General features: G+C 38.3%; 1 pseudogene; it reads right to left on the bottom strand.

Moving 5' to 3' along the window:
- Positions 1-5,182: 5,182 nt before the first annotated feature.
- LOC118899906 lies at positions 5,183-15,101 on the bottom strand (annotated as a pseudogene).
- Between the last annotated feature and the right edge of the window lie 9,340 nt (positions 15,102-24,441).

Here is a 24,441-nt window from a genome sequence, read left to right on the forward strand (position 1 = left end):
TGTTCATAGTATTCTTATGATTGTATTTCTGTTATATTGGTTGTAATTTCTCCTCTTTCATTTCTTATTTTGTTTATTTGGGTACTCTATCTTTTTTCTTAATGAGGCAGGCTAAAGGCTTATCAATTTTATCTTTTCAAAAAAACAGCTCTTGATTTCATTGATATTTTCTATTGATTTTTGGTTTCTATTTTACTTATTTCCTCTCTGATCTTATTTCCTTCCTTCTGGCATTCATCTTTGTTCTTCTTTCTATAAATCTTTTAGATAGTATGTTAGGTTGTTTAAGATGTTTCTTTGGTAGGCCCGTATTATTAGAAAATTCCATCTTAGAACTGCTTTTGCTGCATCCCATGGGAAAAGTGTGTTTTTATTTTCATTGGTCTCAAGGTATTTACTGATTTCCTCCTTGATTTCTTCATTGATGTATTGGTTTTTTAGTAGCATGTTATTAGGCTCCACAAAAGGGTCCTCCACAGGTCTTTGCACATAAATCTACTTCTATCCCTGGTTTCTGCTGAAGTGGCTATTTGGATCAACAAGTCACAAACCTAATCTTTTTTAGAAAATGGTTTCCCAAGCATGCCCTAGATGTTTTCTCCTCAATGCATTCTAATTTTTTGCATATAAATAGGCTGAGAGTTTTCCAGATATTCAAGTTCTGGTTCCTTTTTGCTTAACAAATCCTTCTTCAATTTATCTCTTTCCTCTCTCATTTTACTGTAAGAAGCAAGGTAAAACCAGGACATATCTTCAAGACTTTGTTTAGAAATATCAGCTAAATATCCAAGTTCATCACTTACAAGTTCTGTATTGCACAAAATTTAAAAACATAAAGTGGCAAAAAACATGGCCAAACTGTAATTAGGATCACCTTTCCTCCAGTTTCCAATAACACATCCCACCTTTCTGTCTGAGACAGTACCAGAAGCACCTTTATTGTTCATATTCTACCAAAGTTCTGTTCATGATGATGTATGATATCTGTTCTATCTTCTAAGAAGATAGAAATTTTCTCTACAGTTCTTTTTCTGAGCCCTAACCAGAATTGCCTTTATTTGTTTTAAATGTCATGATTTATTTTCAAGTTGTTATAACAATAACACACAAATTGCAGAAGATAAATTTTTAAAAGAGACTATATGTCAATCCTAATCTCCCAGTTCATCCCACCCTCCATGCATTAAATAGATAGGTGGCAGGAACATGCTATAAATCACAGGAAGCTCAGCTCGGTGCTCTGTGATGACCTAGATGGGTGGGATGTGGGAGGTGGGAGGGAGGTCCAAGAGGGAGGGGATATAGGTATACATATAGCTGATTCATTTCATTGTACAGCAGAAACTAACACAACATTGTAAAGCAATTATACGCCAATAAAAATTAAAAGAAAAAAGGGACTATAGACCTAACAAGGTTATAACTAGAGACCTTAGCAATGATAATAAAAAAGCTCCCATTGTATATATGTACCACATCTTCTTTATCCATTCCTCTGTTAATGGACATTTAGGTTGCTTCCATGTCCTGGCTATTGTAAATAGTGCTGCAATGAATATTGAGGTGCATGTATCTTTTGGAATTATGGTTTTCTCTGGGTATACTCCCAGGAGTGGGATTGCTGGGTCATATGGTAGTTCTATTTTTAGTTTTGTAAGGAACCTCCGTACTGTTCTCCATAGTGGCTGTATCAATTTACATTCCCACCAACAGTGTAAGAGGGTTCCATTTTCTCCACACCCTCTCCAGCATTTATTGTTTGTAGATTTTTTTTGGTGATGGCCATTCTGACCAGTGTGAGGTGATACCTCATTGTAGTTTTGATTTGCATTTCTCTAATAATTAGTGATGTTGAGCTTTTTTTCATGTGCCTCTTGGCCATCTGTATGTCTTCTTTGGAGAAATGTCTGTTTAGGTCTTCTGCCCATTTTTTGATTGGGCTGTTTGTTTTTTTGATATTGAGCTGCATGAGCTGTTTATATATTTTGGAGATTAATTCCTTGTCAGTCGCTTCATCATATTTTCTCCCATTCTATGTGTTGTCTTTTTGCTTTGTTTATGGTTTCCTTTACTGTGCAAAAGCTTTTAAGTTTAATTAGGTTTATTTGTTTATGTTTGGTTTTATTTTCATTACTCTGGGAGGTGGATCAAAAAAGATATTGCTGAAATTTATGTCAAACAATGTTCTGCTTATGTTTTTGTCCAAGAGTTTTACAGTATCTGGTCTTACATTTAGATCTTTAATCCACTTTGAGTTTATTTTTGTGTATGGTATTAGAGAATGTTCTAATTTCATTCCTTTACATGTAGCTGTCCAGCTTTCCCAGCAACGCTTATTGAAGAGACTGTCTTTTCTCCACTGTATAGTCTTGCCTCCCTTGTCATAGATTAATTGACCACAAGTGCATGGGTTTATTTCTGGGCTTTCTATCCTGTTCCATTGATCTATATTTCTGTTTTTGTGCCAGTACCATACTGTCTTGATTACTGTAGCTTTGTAGTATAGTCTGAAGTCAGGGAGCCTGATTCCTCCAGCTCTGTTTTTCATTCTCAAGATTGCTTTGGCTATTTGGGGTCTTTTGTGTTTCCATACAAATTGTAAAATTTTTTGTTCTAATTCTGTGAAAAATGTCATTGGTAATTTGATAGGGATTGCATTGAATCTGTAGATTGCTTTGGGTAGTATAGTCATTTTCACAATATTGATCCTTTCAATCCAAGAACATGGTATCTCTCTCCATCTGTTTGTGTCATTTTTGATTTCTTTCATCAGTATCTTATAGTTTTCTTTTGCCTCCTTAGGTAAGTTTATTCCTAGGTATTTTATTCTTTTTGTTGCAATGGTAAATGTGATTATTTCCTTAATTTCTCTTCTGACTTTGTGTTGTTAGTTTATAGGAATGCAAGAGATTTCTGTGAATTAATTTTGTATCCTGCAACTTTACCAAATTCATTGATTACCTCTAGTAGCTTTCTGGTGGCATATTTAGGATTTTCTATGTATAGTATCATGCCATCTGCAAACAGTGACAGTTTTGCTTCTTTTCCAATTTGGATTCCTTTTATTTCTTTTTCTTCTCTGATTGCCATGACTAGGACTTCCAAAACTATGTTGAATAATAGTGGCGAGAGTGGACACCCTTGTCTTGTTCCTGGTCTTTCATTTTTTCACCATTGAGAATGAAGTTTGCTGTGGGTTTGTTGTATATGGCCTTTATTATGTTGAGGTAGTTTCCTTCTATTCCCACTTTCTGGAGAGTTTTTATCATAAATGGGTGTTGAATTTTGTTAAAAGTTTTTCTGTGTCTATTGAGAGTATAATGTGGTTTTTATTCAGTTTGTTAATATGGTGTATCACATTGATTGATTTGTGTATATTGAAGAATCCTTGCATCCCTTGAATAAATCCCACTTGATCACAGAGTATGATCTTTTTAATCTGTTTTTGGATTCTGTTTGCTAGTATTTTGTTGAGGATTTTTGCCTCTATGTTCATTAGTGATATTGGTCTGTAATTTTCTTTTTTGTGATATCTTTGGTTTTGGTATCAGGGTGATGGTGGCCTCATAGAATGAGCTTGGGTGTACTCCTCCCTTTGCAATTTTTTGGAAGAGTTTGACAAGGATTGGTGTTAGCTCTTCTCTAAATGTTTGATAGAATTCTCCTGTGAAGCCATCTGGTTCTGGACTTTTGTTTGGAAGTTTTTAAATCAAAGTATCAATTTCATTACTTGTGATTGGTCTGTTCATATTTTTAATTTTATCCTGGTTCAGTCTTGGAAGGTTGTACCTTTCTAAGAATTTGTCCATTTCTTCTGGATTGTCCATTTTATTGGCATATAGTTGCTTGTAGTAGAGCACAGAATTTGAGAGAGTATCCTAGATTATCCTGGTGGACCAATCTAAATCCTGAAAAGCAGAGAACCTTTCCTGGTTGAGTCAGAAAAATGAGACATTGCTGAAGTTGAACATGGAAGAAGAGGACCACAAGCCAAGGAAAGCAGGTGGTCTCCAGAAACTGCAAAAAACAAGGAAATGAATTCTCCACCAGAGCCTCCAGAAGGAAAGCAGCCCTACCCATGCCTTGATTTTTACCTCAGTGAAACTCATGCTGGATTTCTAACCTAACTGAAGAACTGTAAGAAAATTAATTAGTGCTGTTTTAAGCCACTCCCTAAGTTTGTGCTAACTTGTTATAGCAGTAATAGAAAAATAATGCAGAATGTTACAAGAAAAGGCTTCTGAGTTCACAGCATTGTTAGCGGTAATCATAGGGAGAAAAATCTTCATATTTTTTGTTTATCTTTAAAGAAGGTAAAATCTTACCAGGTGAGACAGTGTGTTAGGTGCATCCATTTATACCTCTGTATTTACTGCTCCTTAATTCAGTTGTGGAGAAGAATCAATTTCATACTGTAGATTTTTTGCTTACTTTGCATGGAAGAAAATTGTCCAGCTATTATTACCTTTTAAATTTGTCAAGATTTGGACATATAAAAACCAGAATTGCCTTTAATGTCCATATTTCTACCAACAATATCTTTGAGGCAATATAGGCTTTTTCTAACATGTACCTCAAAATTTCTAACATCTACTCATTTCCCAGTTCCAAATCCACTTATATATTTTAGGTATTTGTTACATCAGCACCTCACTTAGCACTGAGAACCTTTATCTCTGGAAGGTCACAAGCTCTCCAAAATTCTAAGCATTTAGTCAGAGGCTGAACACCATCTGTCAGAGTGACTAAGGAAGGATTCTTATATCAGATGGAATGTTAAGACCTGAGAGAGGACTGAGTAGATAATTAACTAAATTCTCACGGACTCAGGGTAGAAACTAAGATTCTCGGTCTTCTCTTAAGTAATCGAACTTGGAAGCATCTTTGTTTTTAGGTGATGTCACCAAGAGGAGAGTTGGTTAAGCCTTTATGAAGCCCATATCATTAATGAGGACTCCATGAAGAAAGAACAAAGTCAGCAGTTTGAGTCCAAGGACTCAGACCCTTGAGTCCTAATCAGACTGGAGACCCTTGAGAATTTTGGGACATTATTTAGTTTTTTCATTTTACCAGGAAGGGCCTAAACAAGGAGACTCTGGCAGCCCTCTACTTATTATATCACCATCCCCACTCCAGCATTCAACATGTCCCACTCTTTCTCCACCTGTCCCTCATTGTCCATTTACACATCTTTTCTCAGGAATAATCCTAAGACTCGTTCATGAATCTGCTTGGTCTTGACCTCATAGATGATGGGATTGACCATGGGTGTGAAGAGCAGATAGAAATTGGCAAGGAATATGTGCACAGGTGGGGCAGCCCAGCAAGCCACACGGTGCATCACTGAGGAGATGACCACAAGTGTGTAAAAGGCTAAAATGGCACCTATACGGGACATGTATGTCCCAAAAACCTTGTAACGGGGCCTTCTGAGAGGCAAGCTATAGAACTGCCCGAAGGATGAAGACATAAGACAGGATAATAAAGAGCAGGTCCAATACCACTATGAACATGGCCACAGCAATGCCATAGATATTGTTGAAGTGAGTGTCCCCACAGGCCAGCCTTACCACAGCCATGTGCTCACAGTAGTAGTGGGCAATCACTGGACATCAGCAGTGGTGGAAGCGTCTGAGCAGAAAGGGGAGTAGAGTCATTAGTGTCACAGCCCGAGTCACAGCAGCCATGCCAATCTTGGTGATAAGTGGTCTAGTAAGGTGTAGTGCAGTGGCTTGCAGATGGCCACTTAGTGGTCAAAGGCCATGGCCAGCAGCACTGCCGACTCTATGACAGTGAAGGAGTGGAGAAAGAACATCTGGACCAGGCAGGCATAGAAGTTGATCTCTCAGTCCCTGAACCAGAATATGGCAAGCATTTTAGGCAGTGCTGAAGAAGAAAGGACCAGATCAATGGTTGCCAACATGGCCAGGAAGAGGTACATGGCTTCATGAAGGGCTACATTAACCAGGATAATAAAAAAAAAGTGTACAGTTTCCCAGCAGGCCCAGAGTATAGGCAAAGCAGAAGGGAATGGAGATCCAGATATGCGAGTGCTCCAAACCTGGAATTCCTACCAACAGGAAGGAGCTTGGATGGGTTGAGGTAATATTGGCTCCTGGAAATTCTTCTTGTTGATTTTCTTAGGCTCCTTCACCTTGGGAGAGTATTCAGGACATATAGGATTAGAGAGGTCAAGCTATGACATCCCACCTTGGAGGATTAATTCTTGATCCTGGTCCTAGTCTTTTTTTTTTTTTTTTTAATTAATTAATTTATTTATTTTTGGCTGTGTTGGGTCTTTGTTTCTGTACTAGGGCTTTCTCTAGTTGCGGCGAGCAGGGGCCACTCTTCATCGCTGTGTGTGGGCCTCTCACTATCGCGGCCTCTCTTGTTGCGGAGCACAGGCTACAGATGCACAGGCTCAGTAGTTGTGGCTCACGGGCCTAGTTGCTCCGGAGCATGTGGGATCTTCCCAGACCAGGGCTTGAACCCGTGTCCCCTGCATTGGCAGGCAGATTCTCAACCACTGCACCACCTGGTCCTAGTCTTTAAATAAAATCAGCTTTTTTCTTTTTTTTTTTTTCACAAATTTACACATTTTATTTTTATTTTTATTTTTTTTAATGTTTAAACATCTTTATTGGAGTATAATTACTTTACAATGGTGTGTTAGTTTCTGCTTTATAACAAAGTGAATCAGTTATACATATACATATGTTCCCATATCTCTTCCCTATTGCGTCTCCCTCCCTCCCACCCTCCCTATCCCACCCCTCTAGGTGGTCACAAAGCACCGAGCTGATCTCCCTGTGCTATGCAGCTGTTTCCCACTAGCTATCTATTTTACATTTGGTAGTGTATATATGTCCATGACACTCTCTCACCCTGTCACATCTTACCCCTCCCCCTCCCCATATCCTCAAGTCCATTCTCTAGTAGGTCTGTGTCTTTATTCCCGTCTCGCCACTAGGTTCTTCATGACCTTTTTTTTTTCCCCCTTAGATTCCATATATATGTGTTAGCATACTGTATTTGTTTTTCTCTTTCTGACTTACTTCACTCTGTATGACAGAATCTAACTCCATCCACCTCACTACAAATAACTCCATTTCGTTTATTTTTATGGCTGAGTAATATTCCATTGTATATATGTGCCACATCTTCTTTATCCATTCATCCGATGATGTACACTTAGGTTGCTTCCATGTCCTGGCTATTGTAAATAGAGCTGCAATGAACATTTTGGTACATGACTCTTTTTGAATTATGGTTTTCTCAGGGTGTATGCCCAGTAGTGGGATTGCTGGGTCGTATGGTAGTTCTATTTTTAGTTTTTTAAGGAACCTCCATACTGTTCTCCATAGTGGCTGTATCAATTTACATTCCCACCAACAGTGCAAGAGGGTTCCCTTTTCTCCACACCCTCTCCAGCATTTATTGTTTCTAGATTTTTTGTTGATGGCCATTCTGACCGGTGTGAGATGATATCCCATTGTAGTTTTGATTTGCATTTCTCTAATGATTAATGATGTTGAGCATTCTTTCATGTGTCTGTTGGCAATCTGTATATCTTCTTTGGAGAAATGTCTATTTAGGTCTTCTGCCCATTTTTGGATTGGGTTGTTTGTTTTTTTGTTATTGAGCTGCATGAGCTGCTTGTAAATCTTGGAGATTAATCCTTTGTCAGTTGCTTCATTAGCAAATAGTTTCTCCCATTCTGAAGGTTGTCTTTTGGTCTTGTTTATGGTTTCCTTTGCTGTGCAAAAGCTTTTAAGTTTCATTAGGTCCCATTTGTTTATTTGTGTTTTTATTTCCATTTCTCTAGGAGTTGGGTCAAAAATTTTCTGATGTTTTAAAAAAGTCTTTGTTGATTAATACCTACATAATCCTTCCTTCCATGATCTTATATCCTCCTCCAAATTTCTGCTCCTCTTCACATCAAAATATCAAGAAGTACTTCTGTATTCAGCCAACTCCCTCAAATCTAATTTGAAATTGATATATTGCAAATTGCACTGAAATTGCTCTCACTGAGGCCAGAAATGACCTACATATGATGGTACCATGGGCACTTACCTGCCTTCATTTATCTCTACTTTATAGCAGATTTTATATGAATTGACCACTGTCCTCTTAAAATACTTTTTTAGCTCCCATAATATATCCATTCCTCACCTCTCTGACTTCTCTTTTTAGTTTCCTACTTCTGACCTTCCTCTAAATGTCCAATTTGTTCAGGTATTAAGCTTGAACTCTGTTCAATTTTTTTTAAAAACATCTTTATTGGAGTATAATTGCTTTACAATTGTGTGTTAGTTTTTGCTATATAACAAAGTGAATCAGCTATACATATACATTTATCCCCATTTCTCATCCCTCTTGTGTCTCCCTCACAGCTTCCCTATCCCACCCCTCTGGGTGGACACAAAGCACCGAGCTGATGTACCTGTGCCATGCGGCTGCTTCCCACTAGCTATCTATTTTACATTTGGTAGTGTATATATGTTCATGCCACTCTCTCACTTCGTCCCAGCTTACCTTTCCCCCTCCCCATGTCTTTAAGTCCATTCTCTACATCTGTGTCTTTATTCCTGTCCTGCCCCTGGGTTCATCAGAACCCTTTTTTTTTTGAAAGATTTCATATATATATGTATATATATGTTAGCATACGGTATTTGTTTTTCTCTTTCTGACTTACTTCACTCTGTATGACAGACTCTAGGTCCATCCACCTCACTACAAATAACTCAATTTCGTTTTTTTATGGCTGAGTTATATTCCATTGTATATATGTGCTACATCTTCTTTATCCATTCATCTGTTGATGGACACTTACGTTGCTTCCATGTCCTGGCTATTGTAAATAGTGCTGCAATGAACATGGTACATGACTCTTTTTAAATTATGGTTTTCTCTGGGTATATGCCCAGTAGTGGGATTGCTAGGTCATATGGTAGTTCTATTTTTAGTTTTTTAAGGAACCTCCATACTGTTCTCCATAGTGACTGTATCAATTTACATTCCCACCAACAGTGCAAGAGGGTTCCCTTTTCTCTACAACCTCTCCAACATTTATTGTTTGTAGAATTTTTGATGATGGCCATTCTGACTGGTGTGTGGTGATACCTCATTGTAGTTTTGATTTGCATTTCTCTAATTATTAGTGATGTTGAGCATCCTTATATGTGTTTGTTGGCAATCTGTACATCTTCTTTGGAGAAATGTCTATTTAGGTCTTCTGCCCATTTTTGGATTGGGTTGTTTGTTTTTTAATACTGAGCTGCATGAGCTGCTTGTATATTTAGGAGATAAATCCTTTGTCAGTTGCTTCATTTGCAAATATTTTCTCCCATTTTTTTAAATGACATTTTAAACATTTTATCAAGAAGGCACTTATATTTTTATACAGCAGGTTCTTATTAGTTATCCATTTTATACATATTACTGTATATATGTCAATCCCAATTGCCCAATTCATCACACCACCACCCCCAACCCCCGCCACTTTCCCCCTTTGGTGTCCATACGTTTGTTCTCTACATCTGTGTCTCAGTTTCTGCCCTGCAAACCAGTTCATCTGTACCATTTTTCTAGGTTCCACATATATGCATTGATATACGATATTTGTTTTTCCCTTTCTGACTTACTTCACTCTGTATGACAGTCTCTAGATCCATCCACGTCTCAACAAATGACCCAATTTAGTTCCTTTTTATGGCTGAGTAATATTCCATTGTATATATGTACCACAACTTCTTTATCCATTCATCTGTCGATGGGCATTTAGGTTGCTTCCATGACCTGGCTATTGTAAATAGTGCTGCAATGAACATTGGGGTGCATGTGTCTTTTTGAATTATGGTTTTCTCTGGGTATATGCCCAGTAGTGGGATTGCTGAATCATATGGTAATTTTATTTTTAGTTTTTTAAGGAAGCTCCATACTGTTCTCCATAGTGACTGTATCAATTTACATTCCCACCAACAGTGCAAGAGGGTTCCCTTTTCTCCACACGCTCTCCAGCATTTGTTGTTTGTAGATTTTCTGATGATGCCCATTCTAACTGTTGTGAGGTGATACCGAATTGTAGTTTTGATTTGCATTTCTCTAATTATTAGTGATGTTGAGCATCCTTTCATATGTTTGTTGGCAACCTGTATATCTTCTTTGGAGAAATGTCTATTTAGGTCTTCTGCCCATTTTTGGATTGGGTTGTTTGTTTTTTAATATTGAGCTGCATGAACTGCTTGTATATTTTGGAGATAAAACCTTTGTCAGTTACTTCATATGCAAATATTTTCTCCCATTCTGAGGGTTGTCTTTTTGTCTTGTTTACAGTTTCCTTTGCTGTGTAAAAGCTTTTAAATTTCATTTGGTCCCATTTGTATATTTTTGTTTTTATTTCCATTTCTCTAGGAGGTGGGTCAAAAAGAATCTTGCTGTGATTTATGTCATGGAGTGTTCTGCCTATGTTTTCCTCTAAGAGTTTTATAGTGTTTGGCCTTACATTTAGGTCTTTAATGCATTTTGAGTTTATTTTTGTGTATAGTGTTAGGGAGTGTTCTAATTTCATTCTTTTACATGTAGCTGTCCAGTTTTCCCAGCACCACTTATTGAAGAGACTGTCTTTTCTCCATTGTATATCCTTGCCTCCTTTATCAAAGATAAGGTGACCATATGTGCATAGGTTTATCTCTGGGCTTTCTATCCTGTTCCATTGATCTGTATTTGTTTTTGTGCCAGTACCATACTGTCTTGATTACTGTAGCTTTGTAGTATAGTCTGAAGTCAGGGAGCCTGATTCCTCCAGCTCCATTTTTCGTTCTCAAGATTGCTTTGGCTATTCGGGGTCTTTCGTGTTCCCATACAAATTGTGAATGTTTTTGTTCTAGTTCTGTGAAAAATGCCATTGGTAGTTTGGTAGGGATTGCATTGAATCTGTAGATTGCTTTGGGTAGTAGAGTCATTTTCACAATGTTGATTCTTCTAATCCAAGAACATGGTATATCTCTCCATCTGTTTGTATCATCTTTAATTTCTTTCATCACTGTCTTATAGTTTTCTGCATACAGGTCTTTTGTCCCCTTAGGTAGGTTTATATCTAGGTATTTTATTCTTTTTGTTGCAATGGTAAATGGGAGTGTTTCCTTAATTTCTTTTTCAGATTTTTCATCATTAGTGTATAGGAATGCAAGAAATTTCTGTGCATTAATTTTGTATCCTGCTACTTTACCAAATTCATTGATTAGATCTAATAGTTTTCTGGTAGCATCTTTAAGGTTCTCTCTATATAGTATCATGTCATCTGCAAACAGTGAAAGCTTTACTTCTCCTTTTCCTATTTGGATTCCTTTTATTTCTTTTTCTTCTCTGATTGCTGTGGCTAAAACTTCCAAAACTATGTTGAATAGTAATGGTGAGAGTGGGCAACCTTGTCTTGTTCCTGATCTTAGTGGAAATGGTTTCAGTTCTTCACCATTGAGAACCATGCTGGCTGTGGGTTTGTCATATATAGCCTTTATTATGCTGAGATAAGTTCCCTCTATGCCTACTTTCTGGAGAGTTTTTATCACAAATGGGTGTTGAATTTTGTAGAAAGCCTTTTCTGCATCTATTGAGATGATCATATGGTTTTTATTCTTCAGTTTGTTAATATGGTGTATCACATTGATTTATTTGTGTATACTGAAGAATCCTTGCATTCCTGGGATAAACCTCACTTGATCATGGTGTATGATCCTTTTAATGTGCTGTTGGATTCTGTTTGCTAGTATTTTGTTGAGGATTTTTACACTTATGTTCATCAGTGATTTTGGCCTATAGTTTTCTTTCTTTGTGACTTCTTTGTCTGGTTTTGGCATCAGTGTGATGGTGGCCTCATAGAATGAGTTTGGGAGTGTTCCTCCCTCTGCTATATTTTGGAAGAGTTTGAGAAGGATAGGTATTAACTCTTCTCTAAATGTTTGATAGAATTCGCCTGTGAAGCCCTCTGGTCCAGAGCTTTTGTTTGTTGGAAGATTTTTAATCACAGTTTCAATTTCAGTGCTTTTGATTGGTCTGTTTATATTTTCTATTTCTTCCTGGTTCAGTCTTGTAAGGTTGTGCTTTTCTAAGAATTTACCCATTTCTTCCAGGATATCAATTTTATTGGCATATAGTTGCTTGTAGTAATCTCTCATGATCCTTTTAATTTCTGCCCTGTCAGTTGTTACTTCTCCTTTTTCATTTTTAATTCTATTGATTTGAGTCTTCTCCCTTTTTTTCTTGATGAGTCTGGCTAATGGTTTATCAATTTGGTTATCCTCTCAAAGAACGGGCTTTTAGTTTTATTGATCTTTGCTATCATTTCCTTCATTTCTTTTTCATTTATTTCTGATCTGATCTTTACGAGTTCTTTCCTTCTGCTAACTTTGTCTTTTATTTTCTTCTTCTTTCTCTAATTGCTTTAGGTGTAAGGTTAGGTTGTTTATTTGAGATGTTTCTTGTTTCTTGAGGTAGGATTGTATTGTTATATACTTCCCTCTTAGAACTGCTTTTGCTGCATCCCATAGGTTTTGGATCATTGTGTTTTCATTGTCTTTTGTCTATAGGTATTTTTTGATTTCCCCTTTGATTTCTTCAGTGATCTCTTGGTTATTCAGTAGTGTATTGTTTAGCCTCCATGTGTTTGTATTTTTTACAGATTATTTCCTGTAATTGATACCTAGTCTCATAGCATTGTGATCAGAAAAGATACTTGATACAAGTTCAATTTTTGAAAATTTGCCAAGGCTTGATTTGTGACCCAAGATATGATCTGTCCTGGAGAATGTTCTATGAGCACTTGAGAAGAAAGTGTATTCTGTTGTTTTTAGATGGATTGTCCTATAAATATCAATTAAATCCATCTTGTTTAATGTATCATTTAAAGCTTGTGTTTCCTTATTTATTTTAATTTTGGATGATCTGTCCATTCGTGAAAGTATGCTTTTAAAGTCCCTTACTATGATTGTGTTACTATCCATTTCCCCTTTTATGGCTGTTAGTATTTGCCTTATGTATTGAGGTGCTCCTATGTTGGGTGCATAAATATTTACAAATGTTACATCTTCTTCTTGGATTGATCCTTTGATCATTATGTAGTGTCCTTCTTTGTCTCTTGTAATAGTGTTTATTTTAAAGTCTATTTTGTCTGATATGAGAATTGCTATGCCAGCTTTCTTTTGATTTCCATTTGCATGGAATATCTTTTTCCATCCCCTCACTTTCAGTCTGTATGTGTCCCTAGGTCTGAAATGGGTCTCTGGTAGACAGTATATGTATGGTTTTTGTTTTTGTATCCATTCAGGCAGTCTATGTCTTTTAGTTGGAGCATTTAATCCATTTACATTTAAGGTAGTTATTGATGTGTATGTTCCTATTACCATTTTCTTAATTGTTTTGCATTTGTGATTATAGGTCTTTTCCTTCTCTTGTGTTTCCTGCCTAGAGAAGTTCCTTTAGCATTCGTTGTAAACCTGGTTTGGTGGTGCGGAAATCTCTTAGCTTTTGCTTGTCTGTGAAGGTTTTAAGTTCTCTGTCAAATCTGAATGAGATCCTTGCTGGGTAGGGTAATCTTGGTTGTAGGTTTTCCCCTTTCATCACTTTAAATACGTGTTGCCACACCCTTCTGGCTTGCAGAGTTTCTGCTGACAGATTACCTGTTGACCTTATGGGGATTCCCTTGTATGTTATTTGTTGCTTTTCCCTTGCTGCTTTTAAAATTTTTCCTTTGTATTTAATTTTTGATAGTTTGATTAATATGTGTCTTGGTGTGTTTCTCCTTGGATTTATCCTGTATGGTACTCTCTGTGTTTGCTGGACTTGTTTGACTATTTCCTTTCCCATATTAGGGAAGCTTTCAACTATAATCTCTTCAAATATTTTCTCAGTCCCTTTTTTTTTCTCTTCTTCTTCTGGGACCCCTATAATTCGAATGTTGGTGCGTTTAATTTTGTCCCAGAGGTCTCTGAGACTGTTCTCAATTCTTTTCATTCTTTTTTCTTCATTCTGTTCTGCGGTAGTTATTTCCACTATTTTATCTTCCAGGTCACTTATCCGTTTTTCTGCCTCAATTATTCTGCTATTGATTCTTTCTAGAGAATTTTCAATTTCATTTACTGTGTTGTTCATCACTGTTTGTTTGCTTTTTAGTTCTTCTAGGTCCTTGTTAAACGTTTATTGTATTTTCTCCACTCTGTTTCCAAGATTTTGGATCATCTTTACTATCATTACTCTGAATTCTTTTTCAGGTAGGCTGCCTACTTCCTCTTCATTTGTTTGATCTGGTGGGTTTTTACCTTGCTCCTTCATCTGCTGCATATTTCTCTGTCTTCTCATTTTGCTTAACTTACTGTGTTTGGGGTCTCCTTTTCGCTGGCTGCAGGTTTGTAGTTCCTGTTGTTTTTGGCATCTGTCCCAAGTGGGTAAGGTTGGTTCAGTGGGTTGTGTAGGTTTCCTGGTGGAGGGGACTGGTGCCTGCGTTCTGGTGGATGAGGCTGGATCTTGTCTTTCTGGTGGGCAGGACCACATCCAGTGGTGTGTTTTGTGGCGTCTGTGACCTTATTATGATTTTAGGCAGCCTCTCTGCTAATGGGTGGGGTTGTGTTCCTGTCTTGCTAGTTGTTTGGCATAGGGTGTCCAGCACTGAAGCTTGCTGGTCGTTGACTGGAGCTGGGTCTTAGCATTGAGATCGAGATCTCTGGGAGAGCTTTCACCGTTTGATGTTACGTTGGGCCAGGGGGTCTCTCGTGGACCAGTGTCCTGAATCTGGGTCTCCCATCTCAGAGGCTCAGGCCTGACACCCAGCCAGAGCACCAAGACCCTGTCAGCCACTTGGCTCAGAAGAAAAGGAAGAAAAAATAAAAGAAAGATAGAAAGAAAAAAATTATTATAAAATATTATTAAAAATTTAAAAAATTAAAAAATAATAGAAAAAAGAAAGAACAACCAATCCAAAAAACAACTCCACCAATGAGAACAAGTCCTATGGACTATCCCCCCTGCAAAAAAAAAGGACATACAGAAACGTAGGACAAATGGTAAAGGCAAAGCTATACAGACAAAATCACACAAAGAAGCATCCACATGCACACTCACAAAAAGAGAAAAAGCAAAAATATATATATACCTATGTGTAAAAAAAAAGGAAGCAAGCAACCAAATCAATAAACAAATCTACCAAAGACAATAAGCTCTAAATACTAAACTAAAATGAACATAAAACCAGAAACAAATTGGATGCAGAAAGCAAACCCCATGTCTATAGTTGCTCCCAAAGTCCCCTGCCTTAATTTTGGAATGATTCGTTGTCTATTCAGGTATTCCAGAGGTGCAGGGTACATCAAGGTGACTGTAGAGATTTAATCCATTGCTCCTGAGGCTGCTGGGAGAGATTTCCCTTTCTCTTCTTTGTTCGCACAACTCCTGAGGTTCAGCTTTGGATTTGGTCCTGCCTCTGCTTGTAGGTCACCTGAGGGCGTCTGTTCCCCACCCAGACAGGATGGGGTTAAAGGAGCAGCTGATTAGGGGGCTCTGTGTCACTGTAGCCAGGGGCAGGGAGGGGCACGGAATGCGGGGCGATCCTGTGGTGGCAGAGGCCGGCGTGATGTTGCAACAGCCTGAGGCGTGCCATGTGTTCTCCCAGGGAAGTTGTCCCTGGATCACGGGACCCTGGCACTGTGGGGCTGCACAGACTCCCAGGAGGGGAGGTCTGGATAGTGATCTGTGCTTGCACACAGGCTTCTTGGTGGCTGCAGCAGCAGCCTTAGTGTTTCATGCCTGTCTCTGGTGTCTGCACTGATAGCCACGGCTCACACCCATCTCTGGAGCTCGTTTAGGTGGTGCTCTGAATCCCCTCTCCTCGTGCACCCCAAAACAATGGTCTCTTGACTCTTAGGCAGGTCCAGACTTTTTCCTGGACTCCCTCCTGGCTAGCTGTGCTGCACTAGCCCCCTTCAGTCTGTGTTCACGTACCAACCCCAGGCCTCTCCCTGGGATCCGACCGAAGCCCGAGCCTCAGTTCCCAGCACCCACTGGTCCCAGCAGGTGAGCAGACAAGCCTCTCGGTCTGGTGAGTGCTGGTTGGCACTGATCCTCTGTGCGGGAATCTCTCTGCTTTGCCCTGTGCACCCCTATTGCTGTGCTCTCCTCCGTGGCTCCAAAGCTTCCCCCACCCACACCCCTTCTCCCCCAGTGAAGGGGCTTAGTGTTGGAAACGTTTCCTCCTTCACAGCTCCCTCCCAGAGGGACAGGTCCCGTCCCTATTCTTTTGTCTCTGTTTTTCCTTTTTTTCTTTTGACCTACCCAGGTACGTGGGGAGTTTCTTGCCTTTTGGGAAGTCTGAGGTCTACTGCCAGCATTCAGTAGGTGTTCTGTAGGAGTTGTTCCACATGTAGATGTATCTCTGATGTATTTGTGGGGAGGAAGGTGGTCTCCACGTCTTACTCTTCCACCATCTTGAAGGTCCCTCTTCACTGTGTTCAATTTTATGTTCATACAACATTCAGTAAATATAGTTAGTAAATTTACTAGAGATTTTAAATACTTTTACTGAATAGGTTAAGGATATATCAATGAACAATACAGATTGATCTCTGAGTAAAAGAAATTTCTAAAATATGGAGAAGGATAATAAAAGGAGATAGTGATTAAATCATATATTACATTTAAAGGTACTCAATATTATATGTATATATTTAAAGACAGGATGATGAGAATATGGATTTGGGGGTGTGTGGTGTGAAATGTTTAATAAAGAGATCAAAGTAGACCTCATTGGGAAATTAATTTGAGCAAAGATTGAATGAGGAGATGAATTAGCTAGATCTCTTTAAAAGGCAGACTCTAGATTCCATGCAGATGGTTTATATGGTGAAATTATACCAGGGAAGAAGAACAGAATGAAGAGTGAAACATAAAAGCAGGGAAATCTGAGCCAAAGATACAGTGCCAAGATGGGTAATGCTGTGATCAACTATTAACTGTGTCCAATTCCATATGAAGAACCATGTAGATGTACCCTCAGAATTGTTCACTCAGGATATGGAAGAAGGGACTATTTATCCACTGGCTTCCACCAGGAACCCAGTTCAAGGGTTGACCCACAGAGTGTTAATTTCTTCATACTTCCAGGTTCACATATGCTTCAGAATAGCTGAGCAGTCTCTCTCAGGTGTTTCATTCAGTGGAGCAGAGAAACCCAGGGGCAGGATGTAGCTGAGTAAGGTGCTACTGGGCTATACCTGCACTCAATGGTTGCCACAGCAATGGCTAAAACAAATATGTGTATGAGATATGGTAAGACAGGCAAAAAAGATGTAGAATATAAGGAGTTACTCCTAGGGGAAAGTCACTCAAAGAATAGGGACTAGGCAGAGCAAACGCCCTAAGACATAAATATGCCTGACATTCAAAGATCAGCTAGGAGCCAATGTAACTAGAATGAAGTGAATAAATGAGCAATTTATAGAGATTGTAAAGGTGGGGCCAGATCACATTGGGACCCGTAGGCCTTTGTAGAACTTTGCAAATGTTCCCCATTTCTCTCACATTCAAAGAGATTGTTTTCAACAGAAGTGACATGTTTGACATATTTTTTGAAAGTTTGCTCTGGCTTCTATAATCAGATCAGCACATAGGAATAAGGGTAGATGCAGAGACAAGAGTCAGGATCTATTGCAGTAATCCAGGAAAGTCTCAGGACCAAAGTGACAGCGTATGTGATGAGAACTATTCAGATTTGGGATATATATATTTTTTATTTTTATTTTATTTTTATTTATTTATTTATTTATTTATGGCTGTGTTGGGTCTCCGTTTCTGTGCGAGGGCTTTCTCTAGTTGTGGCAAGCGGGGGCCACTCTTCATCGCGGTGCGCGGGCCTCTCATTATCACGGCCTCTCTTGTTGCGGAGCACAGGCTCCAGACGCGCAGGCTCAGTAATTGTGGCTCACGGGCCTAGTCGCTCCGCGGCACGTGGGATCTTCCCAGACCAGGGCTCAAACCCGTGTCCCATGCATTGGCAGGCAGACTCTCAACCACTGCGCCACCAGGGAAGCCCTTGGGATATATTTTGTTAAAGTGCCACTGTATTTTTTTTTGACAGATTAGATTTAGGTGTGAGAAAAGGGAGACAAAGGTGACACCAAGATTTTTGGCTTAAACAACTAAAAGGAAGGAATTGTTATGAACTCAGATGAAGGTGTGGAAAGGAAGATCAAGATTTCAGTTTTTGGCCTGTTGAGCTTGAGATGTCAATCAGTAATCCAAGTGAACATGTCAATACGTTTGGATATACGAGTTTGAAGGAGATTTTGGCTGCTGATATAAACTTTAGATCATTATCATTTAGATACTATTAATAGTTGTGAAACTGAGATCATCAAGACAGTGAGCGTTCATAAAGGGAAGAGAACCAAGAACTGAATCCCAATATTAAGAGCTGGAGTAAAGGAGGACTTGGGGTGAATGGAGGAAGAGTCAGCAAAAGAGACTGAGAATGGGCAACCCATCAGAAAATTTAAGATTATGTGCTATCTTGATAGGCTGTTGGATGTAGTATATTAAGGAGAAGGGAATTATTACCATGCTAAATGCTACCGGTAAGTCAAATAATTCCCAAACAGAGAATCAGCCTTATGTTTAGAAATGAGATAAATTGGATACCTTGGTAAGGAAAATTTGCTGGAATAGAAGGTGGTAAAACCTGATTTGACTGAGTTAGGTAAGAAAAATCAGAAGAATTGAAGTCATGAGTTAACATGACTCACTGTTTTGAGGAGGTATGCTGCAAAGACCAGTGGTAAAAGGAGCACTGGCTTCAGAGGAAAGTAGAATAAAGTTGTTGGTTGTGCACGCATGCATGCATAGGTGTGTGTGAAAATGGCGTGTTTTTAAACTGAAGAGAATTATCCAGTGGCAAGGGAAAACAAATATAGAAGGCAAACACTGCTTCTGAAACGTCCTTGAACATTGTCTTCTTTCTAGGTGTTCTACTTGTTTACTATGGATTTAGCTGTCAGATCCTAAAATTTCACATATAAATTTGCATATTTTACCTTCCCCCTAAGCTTCAAAGTAGTATATCCAACTGTCTACTTAATATCCCCACATAGCAGTCTTGCAGATATTGCAGCCTACCATGCTTGAGGCAGAAAACTTGACTTCTGCCCTCCATGTGCATTTCATATCTCAGTACATAATATCCCCTCCAACCAGTTTCTCAACCTAGAATCAAGTCAACCTTGGCTCTACACTTTACTTCCTACATCGTATTCATTCTATCAGAAGGTCCAGTTGGGTCAATCTCCACAGTAAATTTCAATATTGCCTATTCCATTTCAATCAAGACACCACCTCTCACTTACCCAGTAGTGGAATAAAATACCCTTAACAAGTATACAGAGGTGTTCTCTGTTTTTGTTCTCCAATATCTATATTTCCACAAAAACTCACCATATTGTGAAGTGAAGTGATCTGAAGTGAAAGGACTATGCTTTATTCACTGCAATATTCCCAACCCTTGCCATACACAGTAGGTGTTAGACATTTCACCAGATGAAGTATGAACAACCATACTACTGGAAAATGTCTTCTCACTTTTTCCTGATGAATCTTCTCATCTGATCCAGACTGAATCTGATTGGTTATCTTCTAATTTAAAATACATCCAGGGTGGAAGTTCTAAGACCCCACCACCACCAACACCCTTGGTTGCCTGCATCAGAATAAACTTCTCATTTGAAAGTATTTTCCCCAGGTCTTACTAATATTTGTCCATATTTTCCAGAAACAAGAACTTGGCTATATAAGAAACAATCTGTGACAACAGGACATTTTTTTGTTCTTCCTCAGTGCAAAGAAGAGTGAATGCCACATAACAGACCCTCTATAAATGACTGTTAATGATCCCACATACCTGTTGCAACTTTACCCTCTGTAAATATGCATTTTTCACAAATCCAAACATGTTTCACGTTATCTCTGAGTCTCTACATCCCACCGACTTGATCTTGACCTTCTGAACATAACTGACCACCCTGTGACCTGTCCATCCTTTTTCACACAAAGAAAAAGTTCTGTTCTATCCAGTTTCTTCCCCTAAACACAGGGTGTCCAACAGTGCATAAACATCATTTCTGTTGAAGCTTATCAAAAATACACCCCTCCCAGAATCAGAACCTCAGAATAGGAGAGAAAATGGAGACAGGCTTCTTCTTCTAATATCCAGGACCCAGGAATCTACTTGTAGTTAACGTTTTGTCCAGCCTTTACTCTGTTTCAAGAGCCAGAATGTCCACAACAGATTACAGAGCTTGTCTTCTATTTCATTGTTTTCCCCCAAAGTGCTTAAATGTGTCACCCTACGCAGAAAATAATCAGTTAATAATTGCATCTATTTTGTAGTCTAACCTATGTCTTAAGAGGATACCAGAATGATGAATTTTAAGAGACAGGAAGATAGTCTCTTACCTAACGTCCTTCAAGTATGTGACTTGTGGAAGAAAAACCTATAAGAAATGTAACTCTTACCTCTCTCTCTGCATCTTCCTAGTGCAGGCCTCATTTTCTCTCTCCTAACTTATGCAGAAGCTTCTTAATTGGGACAGGGATTCTGGTGGAGTATGGAGGAGGAATGAAAGGAGGTGAGAAGTGACAGGATCCAAGCTAATGTAATCAGCTAAAACTTCTTTGAGGTGAACCATAGTGTTTGGCATAGAAAGGAGGCAGCCATTCTCTGTAGCGGAGGGAGTGTCTGGAGTTTGTAGACAAAGCATTTAGGTTAGACTGTCAAGACTTATGTCCACTCAGTTGAAGAGCCAAATTAGAGGCAATAAAGGAATAGGGATTGGGCAGGAAGCTGATGCCTAAGACCAGCACTGGGTGTGGGAGATAACTGAGCATGCCCCCATCCTTTCCCACTTACCACACCTGTGTCACCTCTTTCCTGTTTCGCCTAGTTCTAGCTCTGCCAACAGCCCTTAGTCTGAAGTAGCATTCTTGGCCCTGTCCATTACCTCCATGCAAATTCAGTACAGCCTTCCTCTTCCAGTGAGAAAAGTATGGGAAACAGGGAGTTAGGAAGGGAACAGCTGGCTTTATCCTCACAAACCTCTGATTTTCTCCCAAAAGGATACGGAAACAGAAACTGCTGCACTTGAATAGGGTCCTTAGGGGCTCATGGAAGGCTCTGGCCTCTTCTCTATGGGTTGGCACAAGGGGACTCCACTGACCCAGGGCTCCCACCCCTAGGGTTTCCTGCAGCCCATGTCCTCTTCCCCTTCATGGTGTTAAGTCATGTCTCCAAGGGGTCATACTTAAATCTCCAGAGACTGTCAGCACCTCAGGTAAAGCCTGCTTGTACCTTGGTCTTTGATGTGCTTAACTTTACCTCTACACCCTCCTCGCAGAGTCTCCTAGAACAGAGAGCCACATTGGAGTATATAAACTACAACCAACTCCTGTCTGTGATTGGGAAGGGCAGAACCAAGCCTAACCAAGTCAACGTATCTGGTAGGTTTTGTTTTCATACAAGTTACGTATTGGTCTGAGCTAGGCATTCATTTCCAGCTTGTAACTTTAGAATGGCACTTCCTCAATTGTGCTCTATTTCTTATATCTAAAATGGAGATAATATTCCCAATTTTTCCTAATTACAGGGAGAAGGGAGGATCTAAATATATAATTGAGAAGCTGTTATTAATATAATTGCATATTATCAATAATTACCAATCATCAATCAATAATAAAGGGTAACATCTTACCTACAACTGACCTCAACGTCTGCTACTTTTCAAAGGCCTGAGAAGGAAACTGGTTTATACCAGGGTCTGACATGGACTTTGTCTGGCATAATTTCCCATAACGCTTTTATTTGAAAGATGTTCTTTCCATTATTTTGTTTTACATTATTGTGGTAAGAACACTTAAAATTTGTTAAGAGGATAGAGCTCATGTTAAGTGTACAATAAATTATTGTTGACTATAGGTACAATTTTGTATAGCAGTTTATCCTAACTGAAATTTTATGCCTGTTGATTAATAACTCCCTATTTCCCGCTCCCCCAATTCCTGGTAACCACTATTCCAGTCCTTGATTTTATGGATTTAACTATTTTAGATACTTCATATTAGTGGAACCCTGCAGTATTTGTCTTTCTGAGTCTGGTTTATTTCATGTAATATAATATACTCAAGGTCCATCCATGTTTTGCATATTGCAGAATTTCTTATAAGGCTGAATAGTATTTTACTGAATATATACACCATATATTTTTTATCATTCATCTGTCAATGAACTTGTCAATCTGACTGGTGTGAAGTGATATCTCATTGTGGTTTTGATTTGCATTTCTCTGATAATTAGTGACAATGAGCATTTTTTTCAAATACTTTTTGGTCATTTGAAAGTCTTCTTTGTGGAAATGTCTATTCAAGAGCTGAGCCCATTTTAAAATGGGATTATTAGTTTTTATATTATTGAGCTGTATCAATTCCTTATCTTTTGGTGATTAACCCCCTATCAAATACATGTCTTGCATGTATTTTTCTCACATTCCATAGATTGCCTCTTCACTCCGTGGATTTTTACCTTTGCTGTGCAGAAGCTTTGTTTGTTTGATATAGTTCCATTTGTATTTTTGCTTTTGTTTCCTATACTTTCGGTGTCATGAAGTGTCCCCTATGTTATCTTCTAGGAGTTTTACAATTTCAGGTCTTATGTTTTAGTTTTTAATTCATTTTGAGTTAATTTTTATACATAGTATAAGATAAAAACACAATTTTCTTCTTTTACATATGGATATACAGTTTTCCCTACACCATTTGTTGAAGACACTATCCTTTCCTTATTGGCCATATATAGGTGGATTTATTTCTGTGTTCTCTATTTTGTTCAATTTACCTTGGTATCTGTATTTATGCCAATACCATACCATTTTGATTATTATAGCTTTGAAGTAAGGAAGTGTGGTGTCTCATCCTTTGTTCTTCTTTCTCAGGATCAGTTCAACTATTCATGGTCTTCTATAGTTCCATGCAAATTATAGAAATCATTTTCTTATTCTGTAAAATAAGTCTTTGAGATTTTTATAGGGGTTTATTGAATCTGAAAGGTCACTTTGTGTGGTATGGACATTCTAATGATATTAAGCCTTCCAATCCATGAACACAAAATTGACACAAATAAGTGGAAAGACATCCCAATTTCTTCATCAATGTCCTATAGTTTTCAAAGTACAGGTCTTTCACCTCCTTGGTTAAATTTATTCATAAGTGTTTTATTCTTTTTAATGCAATTGTCAATGGGATTGTTTTCTTAATTTCTCTCTTTTAAAAATTGAAGTATAGTTATATATTTTTTCAGATTCTTTCTCCATTATAGTTTATTACAAGATATTGAATATAGTTCCCTGTGCTATACAGTAGGTCATTGTTTATTTTATACATAGTAGGTTGTATCTGCTACTCCTAAACTCCTAATTTATCCCTTCCCTGCCTCTTGTCCCTTTGGTACCCATAAGTTTGTTTTCTATGTCTGTGAGTCTGTTTCTGTTTTGTAAATAAGTTCATTTGTATCATTTTTTTAAGATTCCACGTATGAGTGATATCATATGATATTTGTCTTTGTCTGACTGACTTCACTTAGCATGATAATCTCTAGGTTTATCCATGTTGCTGCAAATGGCATTATTTCATTCTCTTTTGTGGCTGAGTAATACTGCATTGTTTATATATATGCCACATCTTCTTTATTTATTCATCTGCCAGTGGACACCTATGTTGCTTCCATGTCTTGCCTATTGTAAATAGTGCTGCAGTGAACAGTGGGGTGCATGTATCTTTTCGAATTATGGTTTTCTCCAGATACACACCCAGGAGTGGGATTGCTGGATTATATGGTAATTCTATATTTAGTTTTTAAAGGAACCTTCATACTGTTCTCCATAGTGGCTGCACCAATTTACATTCTAGCCAACAGTATAGGAGGGTTCCCTTTTCTCCACACCCTCTCCAGCATTTATTATTTGTAAATTTTTTGATGATAGCCATTCTGACTGGTGTGAGTTGATACCTCATTGTAGTTTTGATTTGCATTTCTCTAATAATTAGTGTAGTTGAGCATCTTTTCATATGCCTACTGGCCATGGGTATGTCTTTGGAGAAATGTCTATTTATATCTTCTGCCCATTTTTTGATTGGATTGTTTTTATGTTGTTGAGTTGTGTGAGCTGTTTGTATATTGTGGAAATTAATCCCTTATCGGTTGCATCATTTGCAAATATTTTCTCCAAGGCAGTACGTTGTCTTTTTGTTTTGTTTACAGTTTCCTTTGCTGTGGAAAAGCTTATAAATTTGATTAGGTCCCATTTGTTTATTTTTCTTGTATTTCTATTGCCTTGGGAGACTGATCTAAGAAAACAC

This window comes from Balaenoptera musculus, chromosome 8, assembly GCF_009873245.2.
Source record: "Balaenoptera musculus isolate JJ_BM4_2016_0621 chromosome 8, mBalMus1.pri.v3, whole genome shotgun sequence".
In the NCBI taxonomy this organism is placed as follows: Eukaryota; Metazoa; Chordata; class Mammalia; order Artiodactyla; family Balaenopteridae; genus Balaenoptera; species Balaenoptera musculus.